The following is a 20,077-nucleotide window of genomic DNA, read 5'->3' as shown; positions in this document are numbered from 1 at the left end:
TCACCACGTTTTTTTCCACCATTTTCTATTCTACATTGTGATTTGTGTTCTGAAACTTTTGCAAGGAGGACCTCGTTTACCAGGTCCTGTAAAATAGAGCACTGAAATGTAACCCTGAGATTTTCAGGATAAATCACAGGGGTGAAAGTAAAAATCCCTATTGTCAGTGTAAAATTCTGTGAGCTCCCAGGTGTTCCAATATGCCATAAAACTAACACACACACACTCTGGCTAGAACAGAAAACCAGAAAACTAGCATGTGGCATTACTTTGCTGTTCTTAAGTCATACAAATATCCCTAGGTGTTTTCCCAATTACTCTGTAATGCAGTTCTCTGCTTACACTACTGGTCTGAAATTGTAATGCAGATCCAAATCAATAAAATACAGAGGGCAGAATAAAAATATGTTTTGCTTTCACACACATATACACACACACTGAAGCAATTTATTATCAATCAATTGTGTTTACTCTTTTTAAATCAGAATTGCAACAGAAACTACCCAAATGACCCTGATCAAAAGTTTACATACCCTGGTGATTTTGGTCTGATAACACGCAGACACGTTTTCAGAAAGGTGTTTGAATAGCTATTAAATGTAAACACCCTCATCTGTGATATGTTTGCTTGTAATAGTGTGTGTGTGTGTGTGTCCTGACAGACCCTTGCATCTTTCATCCAGTGCTGCACTGACGTTTCTGGATTCTGAGTCATGGGGAAAGCAAAAGATTTGTCAAACGATATGTGGAAAAAGGTAGTTGAACTGTATAAAACAGGAAAGGGATATAAAAAATATATTCAAGTAATTGAGAATGCCAATCAGCAGTGTTCAAACTCTAATCAAAGAAGTGGAAAATGAGGGGTTCTGTTGAAACCAAACCACGGTCATGGTCGAGTCGCCAGAAGAAAGCTATTACTACGCAAATGCCACAAAGTATCCCGCTTACAATACCAAACAGCACAGAGACAAGCCTCAAACCTTCTGCCACAAAGTCATTTGGAGTGATGAGACAAAAATGTAGCTTTTTGGCCACAACCATAAACGTTACATTTGGAGAAAAGTCAACAAGGCCTATAAAGAAAGGTACACCATTCCTACTGTGAAACACGGAGATGGATCGTTGATGTTTTGGGGATGTGTGAGCTACAAAGGCACAGGAAATTTGGTCAAAATTGATGACAAGATGAATGCAGTATGTTATCAGAAAATACTGGAGGAACATTTGCATTCATCAGCCAGGAAGCTGCGCATGGGACGTACTTGGACATTCCAACACCACAATGATCCAAAGCACAAGGCCAAGTTGACCTGTCATACTGCAGAATAAAGTGAAAGTTCTGGAGTGGCCATCTCAGTCTCTTGACCTCAATATCATTGAGCCACTCTGAAGAGATCGCAAAACGTACAGTTCATGCAAGACCGCCCAAGAATTTCCAGGAACTGGAGGCTTTTTTGCCAAGAGGAATGGGCAGCTTTACGATCTGAGAAGATAAAGAGCCTCATCCACAAATATCACAAAATACTTCAAGCTGTCATTGATGTTAAAGGGGGCAACCCTATTAAGAACTGGGGTATGTAAAATTTTGATCAGGGTCATTTGGGTAGTTTCTGTTGTGATTATGATTTAAAAAGAGTAAACACAGTTGATTGATAATAAATGGCTTCAGCCGAACACTAACCATGAGTGAAAGAAAAGTTTTTGTGTCATCATTCATATTCTCTGAAAAATGGCCAAGAAATCAAATTCTACCAGGGTAGGAAAACTTATGAGCACTATATATATATATATATATATATATATATATATATATATATATATATATATATATACACACATACATATACACACACATACATACATACATACACACACACACACAGTACACAGTATAAAAATATATATAATTATGCACTCACTCACTGTAAGCATTGTGGATGGTGTATATGTGTCACCAAGGTTTCTCCCCTACAAATGATGAGGAGCTCTTCGATATGTACAAAACTTGTTTTCTCCGATCTTAAATTCCAATATAGGTTTTGGAGCCTGGAGGTTTTGCAGAGGGGTGGTGGTCACACCCCTTTGCCAGACCTCATTAATTAGTCTCAGCTGTGCATGGACCTTTTTATAATTGAGCAACTGGTGCTAAAAGCTGCCTCTTGCACTCTGACACCTTGTTGCTGGGTGATAAGGCTGACTGCTGACATATTACTAAAAAGGTACATGTGCTGCCTGTGTTTTTTTTGGGGAATACATTAGGGGGAACCCTGTTTGTTAGAAACTGACATAAGATTGGTTAGTACAATAAAATATAAATAAACAGATCTGCTCCACTCCATATACCTCTCTGCTCACCGCTGTTGCTGGCGATGCAAAACCTATATCCTGGGACTCACCCCTCAATCCTTCTCTAAAACGTCTAAAAAAACTTGTTGCAGGAGGTCCCGACAGCAGTGCGGTGCTTGGTTGTTCTAAAATGGAAGAAGCGGGAGCCCCCCTCATTTGTTCAACTGCACATCAGGATTCAGGATGCAAAAAGGATGGAATACCTGACTGTTTCCCTAAACAACTCCTTAGACACTCATAGATAGCCGTGTTCGGGAATTGTGGGGCCTTTTAGAAATTTGTTTTCAACTCCTCTTCGTCAGGGCTCAGAATTGGTACCCATATGGACTGAGATAAAACCTCTTAGATTAATAACTTCAGCCTAGGTTCACACTGCTGCGAATTCAAAATCGCGGTAAAATGCGCGATTTCGCGGCTGCGATTTTGCCGCGATTCCGGCCGCAATTTAATGTAAATCGCGGCCCGAAATCGCAAAAAGTAGTACAGGAACTACTTTTTGAAATCGCAGATGCGGTGTGCCATTGCCGACAATTGCCGCCGATTTGAGATGCGATTTGACATGTCAAATCGCATCTCAAATCGTTCCAAATCGTACCCAGTGTGAACCAGGGCTCAAAGGAAGCCTGGATGGATGCGCAGAGCTCAATGATTCAATGGCAGACTTAAAGAATAAGTTCACCTTTTGGAACATGTTACACCTGTATTTTACCCGCCCAGCCACCTCACTCATTTACAGTCGTCTGTGAATTAGAAACTACAAGTCCCGACAGGCTTTGCGGCTGTCGGCTTGTAGTTCTAAAATAAATTACCATAGCGGTGTGGTAGTTCAATTATTCTGTCAGCGAGTATCTGCTTGCCCGTAAGAACACACAAATACACTGACGAATCTGCAGAAGTCCTGCATGGTACCTGGTAATGAGGTGTGACCTGTCGGTCACACCTCATTAGTCTCAGAGCTAGACAAGGCCATTTTATATGTAAGGTGAATGAGGTTCAAGTGGTCTCTCTCTCACTCTCTTTCTCTGCTATGAAAGCCTGATGCTGGGTGAAAAGGCTGACTGCTGACAGAATGCTAAAAAAGGCACATCGCTTTACCCATTTGTCTTGAAGAAAACAAAGAGTGCCCTATTGGTCAGGAATTCACACAATTTTAGTTACCAGCTTGAACTAGCAAATCGTTTGTTAGTTTTATGCTATGGACTTGCTATACAAAGTCCTCCTGCATTGCACTGCGTTTGCTTACTGCCTTACCAAATAAAAGCACAGGAAAATCCTCCTTTCCTGAGTTTCTTTGCCTTGTGCAAGGTTTACCACTGCCAAAAAGAGCTGAGCCTTTCCCCCTCATATACAGTATATACATGAAATGGATGTAGGTAAACCTGATACTAGGGGAGCTACAGGTCTCAGCAATCCTAATCAGCTGCTAGGCATCTGCTGGAAATGTGCAAAGTCTCCCAAGTCTATGTACAAAAGCGTAATCAGCTGGTGTACATTAGCTGAAGTTTATTATGACAGCGCTGTTCTAAATCCTAGTGTCCCTGAGGATTTAAAATGTTTCACTTGCATTTAGACAAAATTGGAAACACATTTTGCTCAAATTGCTGCCCCAAGCCCAATTTGCCATGTTTCTTTATTTTTGTCCTCACATAAGAGAAATGATGCTGACAAAGTTAAGTCGCATGCTTCATTAGTGTACTTTAAGTTACAACGCATATCAGCAATTATTGCTTCCAACAAGTTGGATAAAAAGTGCAGCGCAGTCTTGCCCATAGATGCACATCAATCTGTTTAAAAGAGAAGAAGGATTTGAGACTTCAAATTATGCATAAAAAGGTATTGGCAAATTTTTCAGTACCCATAGCAGAATCACCTATCCACTAGTAACGGTTTGGAAACACTAGTAGTTAGGAACTACAACAGACTGTTGTATTTCACATAAATTCACATATCTATCGTCCTCCTCTGCCCATTATAAGAAGGTTTTAAAAGTACCAGTTGATTAAAGTCACCTAAAGTGTCACTAAACCCACATCATAAAAAACTACCAATAAATGGTTTATTACATGGTGTTAATACTTAGTTATTATGAAATTAGTTTTCTGTAAAAAAAAAAACCTGGTTGATCCTGCTGTTCTCCATCTCTATCCAAGTCCCCAATGCAACTAGGGATTTTGCAGCTGCGGTGGCAACTCTGCACATGCTCAGTTTTCAGTGAGTTTCTATGCTGAGCATTTCCTCCCTATCACATCTGAGCAGCCCATGTGACTATAGAATCACACATGTGGCCACATACACAGAGGTAAATGAAAGCTCACTCTTCCTCCGGGGTTGTTGAACCACCAGGGTGCTGGCAATGCGGTAATGGCAAAAAACAAAAGAACAAAAGCTGGACAGCCGCACTCCAAAATTTTCTTTAAAAGAGATGTCTTTATTTTCAACTGTGCATACAGTCACTGCAAGCCCACAAAAATCAGTATGGCCAACGTTTCGCACTGGCGTCAGTGCTTAGTCACAGCTCGGACCTACATTGCCTGGAGGCCGTCAATAGACATCCTCCACCTTTGCATGCCTCCCGCGTGCCGTGCCCCCTGTGAGACTTGGGTGATCACAGATCGGAGTAAGGGGCCGATCCCAGCCTCTTACCACGTGATCAGCTGTCAGCCAATGACAGCTGATCACGTGATGTAAACAGAAGATCGATAATCTTTTTTTTTCTCCTCACGCTGACAGTGTGAGGAGAAAAAAAAGCAGATCACCGTTGGTCTGGGCAGGAAAAGTGCCCAGTAAGCAAGTGGTTAAAATTCTGGAGCTCCAATTTCTACAGTACATTTCTGGGCTGAACCTGGGAACAGAGAATGATAAGGCAATGGGCTTCATCTCTCCAGCATTGCAGAAACAGGAGTTTCATTTTAGCATAAAGAGCTTATGGTTTCTTTGAAAAGTCCTGCTTCAAAGCATGTTTGCAAAAAAAATATGACAATCTGCCTATGTATGGATAGACACAGACTAAAATACTTTCCTGTCATCTCTAGATTGTTTAGGGCTTTACTGATATTTCACTTACTTCAGAGATGAACCTATTCTAGAAATGATTAAACAAAAAACAATCTGGCAGCCAATCAATATGGAACGTTTCACGAATTTGCCTGTCATCCTTGAGCAAGGGCCATGCTAATCTCCTCTGTATCGTTCCAATTTTATTATATGTGCTGCCATAGCGCTACGTTATTTCCTTTAGTCTAGAAATGGACTTAAATGCAATTAACACAAAGTGTTTGCAGTTTACCAGTTTTATTAACTCTTACTGTGAAGGGCAAAACAATTTACATTAAGGCTGGCTTTGTTGTAATGCATTCCGTTCAGACGCATTAATGCACAGTATTCTGAATCGGCTACAAAGGCTATGAATGTATTTTTCAGTAGCACATGGAGCTCATTGCCCTGAAGAGATTATCCATCCCAAATCACCTTTCCAGATAGCTTACTCAGTCACAACTCACATGAAAGAAGATCTGGCGATGTTTATTCGTCGTATGATCCGTAGAATGCAAGTTACAACAGGTAAAAGAACGATTCTTCCATGCAGGTATAGAGAATAGACACAGGTCAGATGAATTACAGCATTAAAATGACTGATACAGCAAAGAGGGGGAGGAGACTGAGCAGCATGCAAACTAAGGAATGCCACAAGAGTCAAACTAGATAGGCATTAAAGAGACAGTACATAATAAAAATAATATCATGTAACATGACACTCCCCGCCTGAAATCTTTAGATTTCAAAGTCTATTACATATATAAAGATAAGTCCAACTTGAACCTGTAGGGGAAGAAACGTTAAAGGTAAAACTGGTGTGTAAACCATAGATACGAGATACCCGCAAACACAAGAAGGTATGCAATAAATGAACAATGAAACATGACGTCCAAAAAACAGATGGCTTGAGTCCTGCAGTCTATCGTTTGTAATCGTGGGACTTCAACAGTAGCACAGTCAATAGTGATAGTGATATTCTCCCCGCCATAGCAGGTATAGCCGGTACTCCTGCCTAAGTCACTCATTATGACTTCAGCTATTTCCACTGCTAGCACAGCTGCACAAAGTTCAAGTCTGGGTATGGTATGTGCGGGTTTTGGTGTTAGCTTTGTCTTGCCTAGAACAAAGTTGCAGTGTATGTCTCCATTAACTCCTGAGGTCTTCAAATAGGCCACTGCAGCTATAGCTTCAAGTGATGCATCAGAGAAAATATGGATTTCCCTCTGGACAGCGGCTGAGATGGAGACTGGGGCATAGCAACGTGGAATTTGGAGCTGTTCTAATGTCTTCAGAGAACCTCTCCATTTCTCCCATCTTTGTTGTTTCTCAATAGGTAACGGAGTGTCCCAATCTATGTTATCAGTAGTAAGCTGTCTTAATAACATCTTACCTTGGATGGTGACTGGGGCTATAAATCCCAGTGGGTCGTAGATGCTGTTCACTACGGACAAGACTCCTCTCTTGGTGAAGGGTTTGTCACAGGTTGACACCTGGAAGGTGAATGTGTCTGCCTTGATGTTCCACAGCAGACCTAGACTTCTCTGTATAGGGGGTGTGTCTGACCCAAGGTCAAGGTCTTTCACACTGGCAGCATAGTCCTCAGGGTGAAATGCATTCATTAGCTCTTGGCTGTTAGATATAATTTTGTGAAGTCTCAAGTTTGCTACAGCTAGCATCTCCTTTGTTCTGGTAAGAAGATTAATTGCTTCTTTAGCAGTAGGAAAGGATTTGAGCCCGTCGTCTACGTAAAAGTTCCTTTCAACAAATTGACGAGCATCGGATCCATACTCAGCTTCTCCAAGCTGAGCTGTCTTTTTTAGTCCATAGATTGCTACAGCTGGGGAAGGGCTGTTCCCAAAGACATGCACCCTCATTCGGTAATCAATTACCTCTTTGTTGATGTCGTTGTCCTTGTGCCATAGAAACCTGAGGTAATTCCTGTTATCTTCCTTGACGATGAAGCAGTGGAACATTTGTTGAATGTCGGCCATCACCGCTACAGGTTCTTGACGAAAGCGAATTAGGACTCCAATGAGGTTGTTGTTCAAGTTGGGCCCTGTGAGGAGCATGTCGTTAAGTGAGAAGCCTTCATGTTGGGCACTGGAGTCAAAGACAACTCTGATTTGGTCTGGCTTTCGTGGGTGATACACACCGAAGGAAGGGAGGTACCAGCATTCTTCTCCTTCTTTCAATGGGGGTGCGGGTTCAGCATGACCCCTGTCAAAGATATTCTGTATGAAGTCCACAAAATGTCTTTCCATCTCTGGCTTCCTGCTTAAGGTACGCTTTAAGGAGGAGAATCTTTTGACTGCTTGATGTAGATTGTTTGGTAGCTTCTCTCTCGGGAGGCGAAAGGGTAGGGGTGCTACCCAGCTATTGGAATCTTCCTGAAAGAACTCATTGTCCATTACTTTAAGGAATTCTTTGTCTTCTGCCGAAGGAGCCAACTTGTCGTCTTCACTGCTTACATTGAAAACTGTAGAACCAAAGCTGTCATCGTAGGTGCGGGAAAGGTTTGTGTTGCCATGTTGCAACTTGCAGCTAGTTACCTTCTCCTTTACCCAGTAGTGATGTGGGCATGGCTCAAAGTGAGTATTACGACCATTTGGCAATACATTTGTCTTGAATGAAGAAATGTTAGTAGGCCTTTTCATTTTGCCTATACAGACGTTGCCTATGATGACCCAGCCTAAGTCCAGGTACTGGGCGAATGGGGCCTCTGGAGGTCCGCTGACCTGCCTGTGTACCTTGTGGATCCTTAGAATATCTCTTCCCAGCAGAAGAAGGATTTTAGCATCTTTGTCAAGTGGTGGGATTTCACTGGCTATTGACCTTAGATGAGGGTGGTAGAAGGCAACTTCTGGTGTAGGTATTTCTTCTTTGTTGGCTGGTATCTGGTTACACTCTACAAGTGTAGGTAAGGGTAATTGTAGGTTATTTTCTAGGGAGGACACAATAAATCCATGAGCCCTTCTTCCAAAAACCTCTGTAGTTCCACTACAAGTGCCTAAGGTGTAAGGGTGAACCTCTCCCTTTGTGCAAAATAGATCGAACAGTTCGGATCGTGCAAGCGATCGATTGCTTTGATCGTCTAAGATAGCATACACCTTTAAAGTCTTTTCTGGCTGATCCTTGTGATGAATATTCACTAGGCATATTTTAGCGCAAGATTTGTCACAGTGGTCTTCCCCACAGACTTCAGTGCACGAAGAGAATACCATGGTGGAATTAGGTACGTGATCTGTACTCTTCCCGCTGTGGTTCTGCCCAGGAGGAAGGTCTGCATGTTGTGAAGGATTGGACTCAAGGGGATGGAGTGCTTGCACATGGTCCTCGGAACCGCACTCTATGCACTTGATAGGAGTTTTACATTCCTTGGCAAAGTGATCGGTGGAAGCACAGCATCTATAACATACCCCAAAAGTCTTTAGGAGTTCCTTTCGTTCTTGTAGGGGCTTCTTTCTGAAACCGATACATTTTTTGAGGGGATGAGGCTTCTTGTGGATGGGACATAATCGGTTTGGGTTTTCGATCTTGCCGCTCTTGTTTGGGGCGGGAGTGGGAATAATGTCTGTCTTCCTAACGGACACGGGACCTCTGCGGTTCCTGTAGCTAGTATGTAGGTTGTCACCTTTAGGTGAGGGAGTATTGAACTCGCTGAATGCAAAACTAGGATCGTTCTTGGTGTCAGCAATGTTCCTGACGAAATTGCAGAAGTAGGAGAACGGGGGAAAGGAAACCTTGTTTTCCCGTTTGTATGATGACCCAACTTGGATCCACTTTTCTTGTAGGCCATGCGGAAGCTTGCAAACGATAGGGTTAACTCCTCGAGCAGTGTCCAGGTAACTGAGGCCAGGTAGCTTAGGGTCAGTTTTGGCAAGCTGGACTTCGAGAAGAAGGTCGCTGAGTCTCTGGAACTCTATATTGTCCTTACCAGATATCCTTGGGAAATTTTCCAATCGTTTGAGCAATGCATTCTCTATGGCTTCAGGACTACCGTAAGTCTGTTCTAGACGCTCCCATGCTGCGGTGAGACCTGCAGTTGGATTGTCGATGTAAACTGACCTGAGGCTCTTGATACGTTCTGTTGACTGTGTGCCAAGCAACCCGATCAGCAGATCCAGCTCACGATCGGCAGTAAAACCGATACCGCCTAATGTAGTTTTGAAAGCGGCTTTCCAGCTTCTATAATTTTCAGGATGGTCGTCGAAGTTTACTAGGCCTGACTTGGCGAGCTCATGTCGAAGTAAGTACTTTACTACCTCTGTTGTATCGGTTGCCTCTGACTTTACATAGGAGGTTGCTGGTTGATTGTTGTGGATTGCATTGTTTATGGTATCGTTGCAAAGAGACGTGGGAAGATATGGTGCAGCAAGGGCATTGTCAGGGCCAAAGCGCTGTACTTCCTCCTTTAACACACCAGCGTAGTAGATTGGCTTCCCGGCGGCTAACTGGGCACTTTAGGCGTGTGCGCATACGCATGTGACCTCTCGGGGCCAATCACCAGCGTGACTGCCCTATTTAAACCAGCTCCTGTCAGTAGACAGATTGCTGGTTTATCGTCAGCTACTTCCTGAACCTGTGTCTCTGGAAACCATTTCCTGTTGGAATTCCGTCCGACTCACCTCTCACCTGACTTCGGATTGCTTCACCACTCTATTGAACTCTTCTGACCCCGACCTCGGCTTGTGACCTGGACTCTGTTGTTGTTTCTCCTGCCCTTGAACCTCTTGGCTTGTGACCCGGATCTGCTGTCTTCTCTGCTCCCCGAACCTTGGCTTGCACCCCGGACTTTCCAGTTTGTTTCTTGGACTCTTTCAGTACCGGTTATCCGGCTTCAGTATCGTTTGTTCCTGTTTCCGTCTGCAGTCACCCAGAAGCACCTGTCATCTACAACCGTCACCGGTCAACGCTTCTCCACTGGCACCGGTACCGCCTCGTGCTTCCGCCACCTGTTCCAAAACTCAGTGGGCGGGCGCGCTTGGTCGTAAAGGTGAACCACCCTCGGCAGTTCGGTCTCGGTGAGTACTTGATTCCTGATAGGCATTCAGCTGAATTGTTGGGTGAAGGTCTGGAACAGTACTGTTAGCAGGAGGCTGGCGACTTGCTTGCGGATTAGTGTGCCGTTTTGTGACATATGCGGGATCAGCATGACAGTCGGGAGCTGCACTGGGGTGGGTTTGCATGTAGGAAGTGGCTGGAACGGCTTTTACCTGATGATGTGGTGAAGTACTTGCGTTGCCGTGAAACGTGGAGGTAATCGAGTGTTCACTGCTGTGGTTTAGAACATAGTTCTTAGTGCGTTCAAAAGGATCTTCTACATCTGCCTTGACGCTGACCCTTTCGCTAGCGTTTTCATCTGCACCGATAGCTTGTTCCAAAACCTTTAGTTTTGCTGCAGCTGCCTCGTAGTTGCTCTGTTCCTTTAAAGCTTCAATTGCTGCCCTTTGACGTGCCGTTTGAGCTTCTATTGCTGCCTTTTGATGCGCTGCCTCGGCTTCCATTACTGCCTTTTGATGCGCTGCCTCGGTTTCCATTACTGCCTTTTGATGCGCTGCCTCGGTTTCCATTTCTGCTCTCTTTTTTGCATATGCGGCCCGTACCTTGATAGCCTCTGCTTCGGCGCGGGCATTTATTAGCTGTTCACTAAGCGTTGAGTGCCTTGAACTTCGGGATCTAGAGGAACCTTTAGAACGTCTGGTGGATACAGATTTGTGAGATACAGTGTCCCGTGGCAGCATTAATTTTGCTTCTGCCTTTGCTTTAGTTCGCTGGATAAAGCTTTCTCTTTCCTCATTAAGAAGCTGGGCATTGTTAAGTTGCTCTAAGGACTCCTCAGTGTTGATGCTTTGCAGAATAGTTTTATATTTCTTGCTTGTAGTCTGGTACAGTTCGTATGAAGCAGAGAGATGCTTTATGGCGCCCTCTAGTTGCAGTACCTCATGGCTGGGACATGAAATCACATCAATGTGGGTGAGGATTTTATCCCAAATCTGCTTCAAACTGGTTGCTAGTTCAGTTCTCATGGATTCATAGTTCTCTTTAACCTTCCAAGTGGGTTTCACAGAGCGTTTGGTCAATGCAGTGAACTCTGGGTCCTCATCCTGAATTTCTCTGTGTGAAGCATGCTGTGGTGTTTCATCACACACTGAGCCCTTTCCACTCATGATGGCCTGCAGTACACAGGCTTGACTGTAGCAGTGAAGAGTGTCTGTATACTGTGAGGAGCTGTAACAAGCTGTGCTGGGGTTGTATGCAGAATTCTCATGCAATACACACAGTTACACTTCACTATGATCTGTCCTGTGACGCAGTTATCTCTGTGCAGGCTGCTGGATACGTTCTTTTACTATTCTGAATCGGCTACAAAGGCTATGAATGTATTTTTCAGTAGCACATGGAGCTCATTGCCCTGAAGAGATTATCCATCCCAAATCACCTTTCCAGATAGCTTACTCAGTCACAACTCACATGAAAGAAGATCTGGCGATGTTTATTCGTCGTATGATCCGTAGAATGCAAGTTACAACAGGTAAAAGAACGATTCTTCCATGCAGGTATAGAGAATAGACACAGGTCAGATGAATTACAGCATTAAAATGACTGATACAGCAAAGAGGGGGAGGAGACTGAGCAGCATGCAAACTAAGGAATGCCACAAGAGTCAAACTAGATAGGCATTAAAGAGACAGTACATAATAAAAATAATATCATGTAACATGACACACAGTGCTTTGTACACTTTAGAATGGCACCTCAATGCACAAGTAAAGTAGGTGTAGCACCCTCTAGTGTGCTAGAATAGGAAGTGTTAGGTCTTTGTTAGAGTAGGCAAAATGTTTAGGTTTGGCTGACAGCCAAGCCTGTGTTTTAATCTGGGTTGGGTGAGTGAGCCAGGGAGGGCTGGTACGGTATAACTTATCAGGCAGCACCTTGGGTACCTCCCACTGCCTGGAGTATTCATAAGGGCCATAACTAATCCCAAACAGATGAGTTGGCAGGCAGCAGGCCCCCTTAAATACTTTTGGCCAGCACTGCTGGACAGGAGAGTTTGGTTGGAAGTTGGAGATGGAGTGCTAGGAGGCTGTCAGTGCACCCTCCTGCACCTGAGGTAACCCCCTAGTCTGGGGGGGGGGGGGTGATGACCTCGGGGGCAAAAGGGATCTTCTACAACCCAGTGGCACAGGAAAAGGTGTGAGGACAGCAGGAGCCAGTAAGCACATTCAGGAGATCTCAAAGGAGAAGACAGCTGGGTGAGTGTTACAGTCAGGAGAAACCGAGCAGCAGTATTAAATACTACAGCAGGTATACCGATATGTGTTAATGGCTCATTCTAAATGAATTAATTTTGCCACAAAGGAAGGATATATTGTGAAGGGGCCATTAAGAAAATATTAAAAACAAGGCACAATGTCTTGCCAGAGGAAAAGGGCCTTATTTACATGGGATCTCCAAATTGCTCTAAATATACCAATAGGATTTAAAACTGTCATTGCCCAACAGTTACAGTGACAAGAAACTGTGTGTGAACCCCTTACAATTAGCTGTTTTTCTGCACTAATTAGCCATAGAATTTGATCTCATCCTCACCTAGGTCACAGCAATATACAAACACAATGTGCTTGAGTGGATAACACACAAACTATTCTAATTGTTTCTGTCTTTATTGAGCACACCCATTTAAACAGTGATGGAGGAAAAATGTAAGTGAAAAAATAGACTAATTACTTCAACAAAAGCTAAATTAAAGTCAGTAGTTTGCAAACCTAGAGTCCAATTAAAAATAATAATTTGGGAGGTGTGGATTAGAGCTACTTTGATTAAAAAAAAGACACTCAAACATTTCTAGATTGCGGGTCATAAAAGACGCATCAACTGATGTGAACCATGTCTCCCAAAAGGAAGCTCTCTGATAACATATGATCAAGCGTAGTTGGTCTGTTAAGTCTGGAAAGGGATACAACGCTAACCTTAAAGTGTTTGGGCATCTATCAGTCAATAGTTAGACAAATTGTCTATTGATGAAGACAGTTTAGTACTGTGGATACTCTTTATAGAAGTGAGCGCCCAGCAAAGATGACTCCCAGGCACAACACAGAATCCTCAATGGAGGTCAAGAAGAATCCAAGCGCAACAGTGAAAAGATCATTCGAAGTGGCAAACATCCTTGTTCTTGAGTCTATCATACGCAAGTCTTGGAACAGGCAGTGTGTCCAGAGCAGGACTAAAGGAAGGAAGCTGCTGCTCTCCAAGAAAAATAAATTGCTGCACACCTGAAGTTTGCCAAACAGCACCATGGCAAACTGCAGCTCTACTGGGAAAATGTTTTGCGGACTGATGAAACAAAAGTTGAATTATTTGGGAAGAATACTCAGCACAATGTATGGCACAAAAAGGGCACAGCTTACAACATCATTCCATTGGTGAAGTATGATGGGGAGAACATCTTAAGTTGGTCTTGCTTTGCTGCCTCATGGACCACTTGCCACCATTGAGGGGAAAATGAATTCCCAGGTTTACCAAAACATTCTATAGGGAGGCTGCCTGCCAGCTGTAGTTTAGTAGGAGTTGGGTGTTGCAGCAGGACAATGACCCTAAGCATCAAAGTAAATTAACCACAGACTAGCTTGAGAAAACAAAAATGTGTCATTTGGAGTGGCCCACTCAGAGCCCAGCCCTTAACCTATAAGAGATGCTGTGGACTCTCCTCAACAGAGCCATTCCCACCAGAAATCCTACAAATTTGTTTGAGCTGAAGCAGAAGAATAGTCCAAAATTCCCCCTGAACGTTACGCAAATCTGATACAGAGCTACTGAAAGAGCTTGCTTAAAGGGTCACTAAAGGATTATTTTTTTTTTTTTAATGAAATGACTGTTTACAGGGTATAGAGACATAAAAGTTAACTGATTCCTTTTAAAAATGATTAAAAATAGATTCAATTCAATCATATAATGTACCTGCAGTTTCACTTTCGTTTTTAAACTGGTTTAATGTTTCTGTGAAGTAAAGAGACCCACAGAATAAAAATAAAAAAAATCCAGGGCAGCGTTTTGTTTTTAAAATGAATCCGATTGGTTCTGAGGAGTTTTAGACACACAGCTTGGACCACAGTGAAAAGCTGCCATGAGATTTTTCATAAGGAGCCAGACAAGCAGGAAGTGTGGAGATCACAGCAGAATTACAGCAACTTCAAAGCAAAAACGAATAATGAGGACATGAAACCAGTACTGCAGTAAGGTAACGGAAGCTATTTAGCTAAAAAAAATATTTCCTTTAGTGATCCTTTAAGTCATTGCTGCTTGTTGGTTCTGTGATAAGATGAGGGTCTGAGATCTTGAGGAATGTATAATTCAGATTTACTGACATAGGAACACAGCATACATGTGTGAGAACTGGAAGAACAAGGAAGAGAGCGAAAAAAAAAAAAATAGACTACGGTCCTGTGCAGAACATACAAGTAAAGTACACAGAGACATTAGTAAATCTTGTAAATCTTGTGCGATGTGGCTCCCATACAAAATTGAGGTCCTTTTTTTCCCACAAATAGAGCTTTCTTTTGGTGGTATTTGATCACCTCTGCGGTTTTTATTTTTTGCACTGTAAACAAAAATGGAGCAACAATTTTGAAAAAAAAAAAGTTTTACATTTTTTTTCACTCAGTTTAGGCCGATACGTTACGATATGATACGTTGTTTACAAAGACATCCCCCCGTTCTGCCATTCCGTGACCCGATTGCATGACACAGCGGACATTGAGTCCGCGGGTCCAGCGGGCACGGAGACCGTGGTGCGCATGCGCCCGCTAGGGGGCAGGTTTAAGCAACATATATATATATATATATATACATTGCTTTGCCTGCTCGTGCCATTCTGCTGAAGCATATCTACATGAGGCAGTCGGCAAGTGGTTAACCCCTTAAAGACCTGGCCTATTTTTCAAACTTGTTGTTTACAAGTTTAAATAATTTTTTTTTTTTTTACTTAGAACACCCAAACATTATATCGTTTTTTTGTAACACCCTAGAGAATAAAATGGCAGTCGTTGCAATACTTTCTGTCACACCGTATTTGAGCAGCGGTCTTACAAGCGCAACTTTTTTGGACAACGGTAAAGACAACAGTAAAGTTAGCCCAATTGTTTTTTATATTGTGAAAGATTATGCTGCTACGCCATGTAAATCGATTCCAAACATGTCACGCTTCAAAATTGCGCCTGCTAGTAGAATAGTGACAACATTTTAACCTTAAAAAACTCCATAGGTGACAGAACAATATAAATGAATTTTTTTTTTTGAAAAATGTCTACAGGTTGCACGTTTTATTACAGAGGAGGTCTAGGGCTAGAAGCATTGCTCTCCCTCTAACGATCGCGGTGATCACTCACATGTGTGGTTTGAACACTGTTTTCATATGCAGGCGCTACTCACATATGCGTTCGCTTCTGCACGCGAACTTGGCGGGACAGGGCATGTAAAAAAATGTTTTCTTATTTTACTTTTTATTTTTACAATGTTCAATGAAAAAAAATGTGTCACTTTATTCCTATTACGAGGAATGTAAAGAGCCTTTGTAATAGAAAAAAAAGCATGACAGGACCTCTTAAATATGAGATCTGGGGTCAAAAAGACCTCAGATCTCATATTAACGCTAAAATGCAAAAAACAAAACCAAACAAAAAGAAAAAAAAAAAAAAACCTTCCTGTAATATAAATTTTGTCATATTTAGGATATCTGCATTAAGATCACCTTGAGACAAATTGATTTAAAAAGACTAAGTAACAAAAAACAAGAAAACACTAGTTTTTTTCTAAAAATAATTCTAACTTAATAATATTTAAGTTTAAAAAGTTTAAAGGGTAAAAGAGACAAAAGGAGAGACACTTTGAGAAAATTAAATAGCAACAACATCTGTGTTCTAATGCGTGCAGGAAAATCCAAGTAGTTTGCAGACAGTGACAAATACAGCTTACTTGACTTGTGTACTTACAGGAGATCCTCGCCGTCTTCAGTCATTGTCAGATGTGATTGGGTTCCTCTCTAGATTTCAGTGTTTGGATGGAAAAAAAAAACAACACTTACAAAAAGCCATCTTTCTCGCTGACAAGATGCGTCCCAGAGGAGCGCCCTTGCCAGTCAGGGTGGCCTGCTTTCCAAATGATTCAGTCTTTTTAGGAAACTTCTTTTGAAGTTGTGCCATTTCTTTTTACAGTTCTCAGTGGCGCACTTAATCAGTGCTGCACCATTCACTTAGTCCGCAGCACAGGGAAAGCCTTTGCTCTCCATGAAGAGAGGTGCACTGACAGCCGAGGAAGGAAGAAGGGTCAGCTATGAGCACTTGAAGACAGCCCTGGCACTGCTCCTTGAGTCTTTCACAGCCGTGTAGGGAATTCATAATGATTTTAAGGTGTGAACAGGCCAAAGATATCAATGGAGTACAAATAACCCGATACTGCCCACTGGGCTAGAATTCACAAAGCCTGAAAAGCTGACTGTTAGGGCCGATCAGTGACGGATTAGAAACTTTTTGCGGACAATCATATCCATTAGGCTAAGCAAACGTAAAGAACTATGGCTTAACTAAGAATAATTTTTATGAAGAGTTGAAACCATTAAACATGAAGATTTTATTCTGTTTTACAGGGGAACCTTGGTTTACAAGTAACACGGTTAGCAAGCCTTTTGAAAGGCGAGCGATTTTTTATCTCTTTTTAATTCTGACTCGTTTTGCCAAAGTGTTGTCTTGCAAAACTAGCAGAATTCAGGCTTATGGGGTGTGCAGTGCCGCATTAGGCCAGAGGTGCCAGTGACACTCGGAACGGTTCAGAGCCGTTCAGAATCGCTCAGAAAGACTCCGTACCGGGTGTTTCCGAGCCTTTCCCAGATCAGCCGAGCTGTCCACACAGTAATGCAAGGCTTTCTTCCTGGTGTGGAGTGTTTTGCTCGCCCCCTCCCTTGGACTACTGGAGAGTCAGGACACCCACTAACACACAGCTCCTTTCTCTATCTGCAAGGTAGGGAGCGTCCTGACTCTCCTGTCGTTCAAGGGAGTGGGGAGCATGGCACTCCACACCAGGCAGAAAGCCTTGCATTACTGTGTGGAGTTACAGACAGAAGAACAGGAAGTGAGGATTTCTCAGAAGAAATAAGAACATTTAAAAGCAAAATGGAAGGATGAGGTAAGTGAAGGAGGACTGCACTACGGTTAAAGGAAGCCATTTAGGAGAAAAAAAAATTGTACCTTTGTACCTCTGCTTCTGTTTAGCTTATAGTAAATGGTAGCCAGCTCAAGTCAGACTATGCCCATCCATCTGTTAGTCGAGGTGATGGCTTCGTACTTTACTCTATCGGTGGGCTGTCAGGGCCAGCAAAGCCTTCTCTGCTGGCCTAAGCACCATCAGAATCGCTGACTCATGTTTCAATATATATTTTTTCTATGAATGTTTATTTATTCCCAATAGTTTATTCTCTTAATTTTGTAGCTTTTCTCTTGGTTGCATTTGTTACAGTGGTGTATGTTTATGTTTAAGCTTTTATCCAATATTTCAGCCATCATGTGTTGCCAGGATCAAGGAAATCTGCCTTGAGGCCTTTGGAAACAACAGTGCGAACGCCTGCATCTTAAAACAAATGGCAATGAAATTGTTGCTTTAGGCTGGGTTCACATATAAAGCCGCATGCTGCTCACAGCAGGGGTCCGATGCGTCACCGTTCACAGTTTCAGAATTTTGGGCTGAGTTCGGACCTGAAATGGACCAAAAGATGCACAGGACTCGCTGCAGGGATATGTGAACTGGCTCCTTAGAGAGCTCCTTAATGACTGGTGTCAGCAAGTCAAAATTGGTTGAGGCTGGGTTCACAACATTGCCAATTCGCAATGGTGTGAACCCAGCCTCAACCAATTTCGAATTGGTGACACCAGTGCCATCTAGCAGGCGTACAATAACGTTGACATTTTCACATCCTTCGATTGGATGGTCAGAGTGATTTTATGTGATGGACCAACACAAAGAGGCACATAATTGTGAAGTTGAAGCAAAATGATAAATGGTTTTCAAAATGTTTTACAAATAAATATGTGAAAAGTGTGGCGTGCATTTGTATTCAGTCCCTTTTACTCTGATACCCCTAACTAAAATCTAGTGGAACCTATTGCCTTCAGAAGTCACCTAATTAGTAAATAGAGTCCACCTGTTCTGTGAAGCCCTCAGAGGTTTGTTAGAGAACCTTAGTGGAAAAAAATATCATAAAGGCCAAGGAACACACCAGACAGGTCAGGGATAAAGTTGTGGAGAAGTTTAAAGTAGGGTTAGGTTATAAAAAAAAATATCCCATGCTTTGAACATCTCATTGAGTATGAATACTTTAAGGCACTGTACCTGTCTGTCTGTTTTTCAACGCCCTGTTATACTACATTTCTGTATAATATTAATGTTTTCTATAGCCATGGTATCATAATGATGGTTTTAGGAGGTGGATTCATTCATTCAGGTAGGACAACATTGAAGGCCTAGGTGTGAAATGCACAGCCCGCCACAGTCCTGCTCATTGAAATAGAGGTGAAGAGAGCATACAATCCAGCACATGCCTTAGTGAAATCAGCACACTATACAGTGATACCTCGGTTCACGAACGCTTCTGTTCACGAACAACTCGGTTCACGAACAGAAAAGTTCATAAAAATATGCTCTGTTTCACGAACTCCGCCTCGGTTCACGAACAGGAGCCGCGGCCATTTTAATGCCATTTCCAGGCTGTCACATGGTCGTGACTTCCTGTAGGAAGACCGTGGAGAGAAGAAGACACACAGAAAGGAGTACTGTGAGTACTCTGCAAACATTTTAAGTGATTTTTTGATTTTTGGTGTGCTTTTTAGCACATACAGTAATGTACTGTACTACAGTACTGTCCTTGCTGTATTGTACAGTTCATTGGACACCCAATTTGGCTCCCAAGAAGCATAGTGGAAAGAAGAAAGTGCGGAGCAGCAATGAAGGTGACAAGAACAGCAATGCAGGTGACAATGTGCAAAGTGGAAATGCAAGTGACAATGTGCAAAGTGGAAATGCAAGTGACAACATAACTGTCGTGAACAGAGTGTTAAATCTTATGAATGATAATGTGGTCTCTCATTTCCGGAGGGTTATGCAGCGCAGGAAGAGACAAGTGACATTGGACAGATTTTTCAGAAAAACTGAGCCTGCAGCTAGGAGACAAAGGAGAGAGGAAACCCCTGAAGGAGATCCCCCTGATGTCCTTATGGAGGGGGACTCTCCCTCCAAACAATAACTGCCTCCCACCTGCCTTCCTCCATGCCAGAAGTCATCTCAAGCAAGGTTAGTGTCCTCTCTTTATACATTACTATACTGTACTAATGTGTATTGTAATTGGTTTCATATTTTTGTGCTGCAAAAACCCCCAAAAAAAGGTCAGCACGGATTAACCGGATTTACATTGAACCCTATGGGAAAATGTGCCTCGGTTCGAGACCAGAGTCAGTTCACAAATTAAGTTTGTGAATCGAGGTATCACTGTATACACAAAAGCACTGGTTAGGCACACATTTAACCCTAGATGATTAACCCCTTCCCAGACAGTGTCGTCAGTACAGTGAAAGTGCACATTTTTAGCACCGATTACTGTATTAGTGTCACTGGTTCCCACAAAGTGTCAAAAGTGTCAATTAGTGTCCAATTG

The 20,077-nt window shown here is 42.6% G+C and overlaps 1 protein-coding gene and 1 non-coding gene across 2 annotated transcripts in view; both read right to left on the bottom strand.

The window, feature by feature from the left end:
• ADAM12 (ADAM metallopeptidase domain 12) overlaps positions 1-20,077 on the bottom strand; it is a 706,349-nt gene that overhangs the window by 429,024 nt on the left and 257,248 nt on the right. The gene's annotated exons all lie outside the window — the stretch shown is intronic.
• LOC120912612 lies at positions 5,465-5,567 on the bottom strand. The gene has a single exon (XR_005743143.1). It is a non-coding gene; the product is annotated as a U6 spliceosomal RNA (small nuclear RNA).

Source organism: Rana temporaria, chromosome 8 (assembly GCF_905171775.1).
Source record: "Rana temporaria chromosome 8, aRanTem1.1, whole genome shotgun sequence".
Classification (NCBI taxonomy): domain Eukaryota; kingdom Metazoa; phylum Chordata; class Amphibia; order Anura; family Ranidae; genus Rana; species Rana temporaria.
Note: the sequence above shows the minus strand (reverse complement) of the source record. Positions and strands in the feature narration are given on the sequence as shown.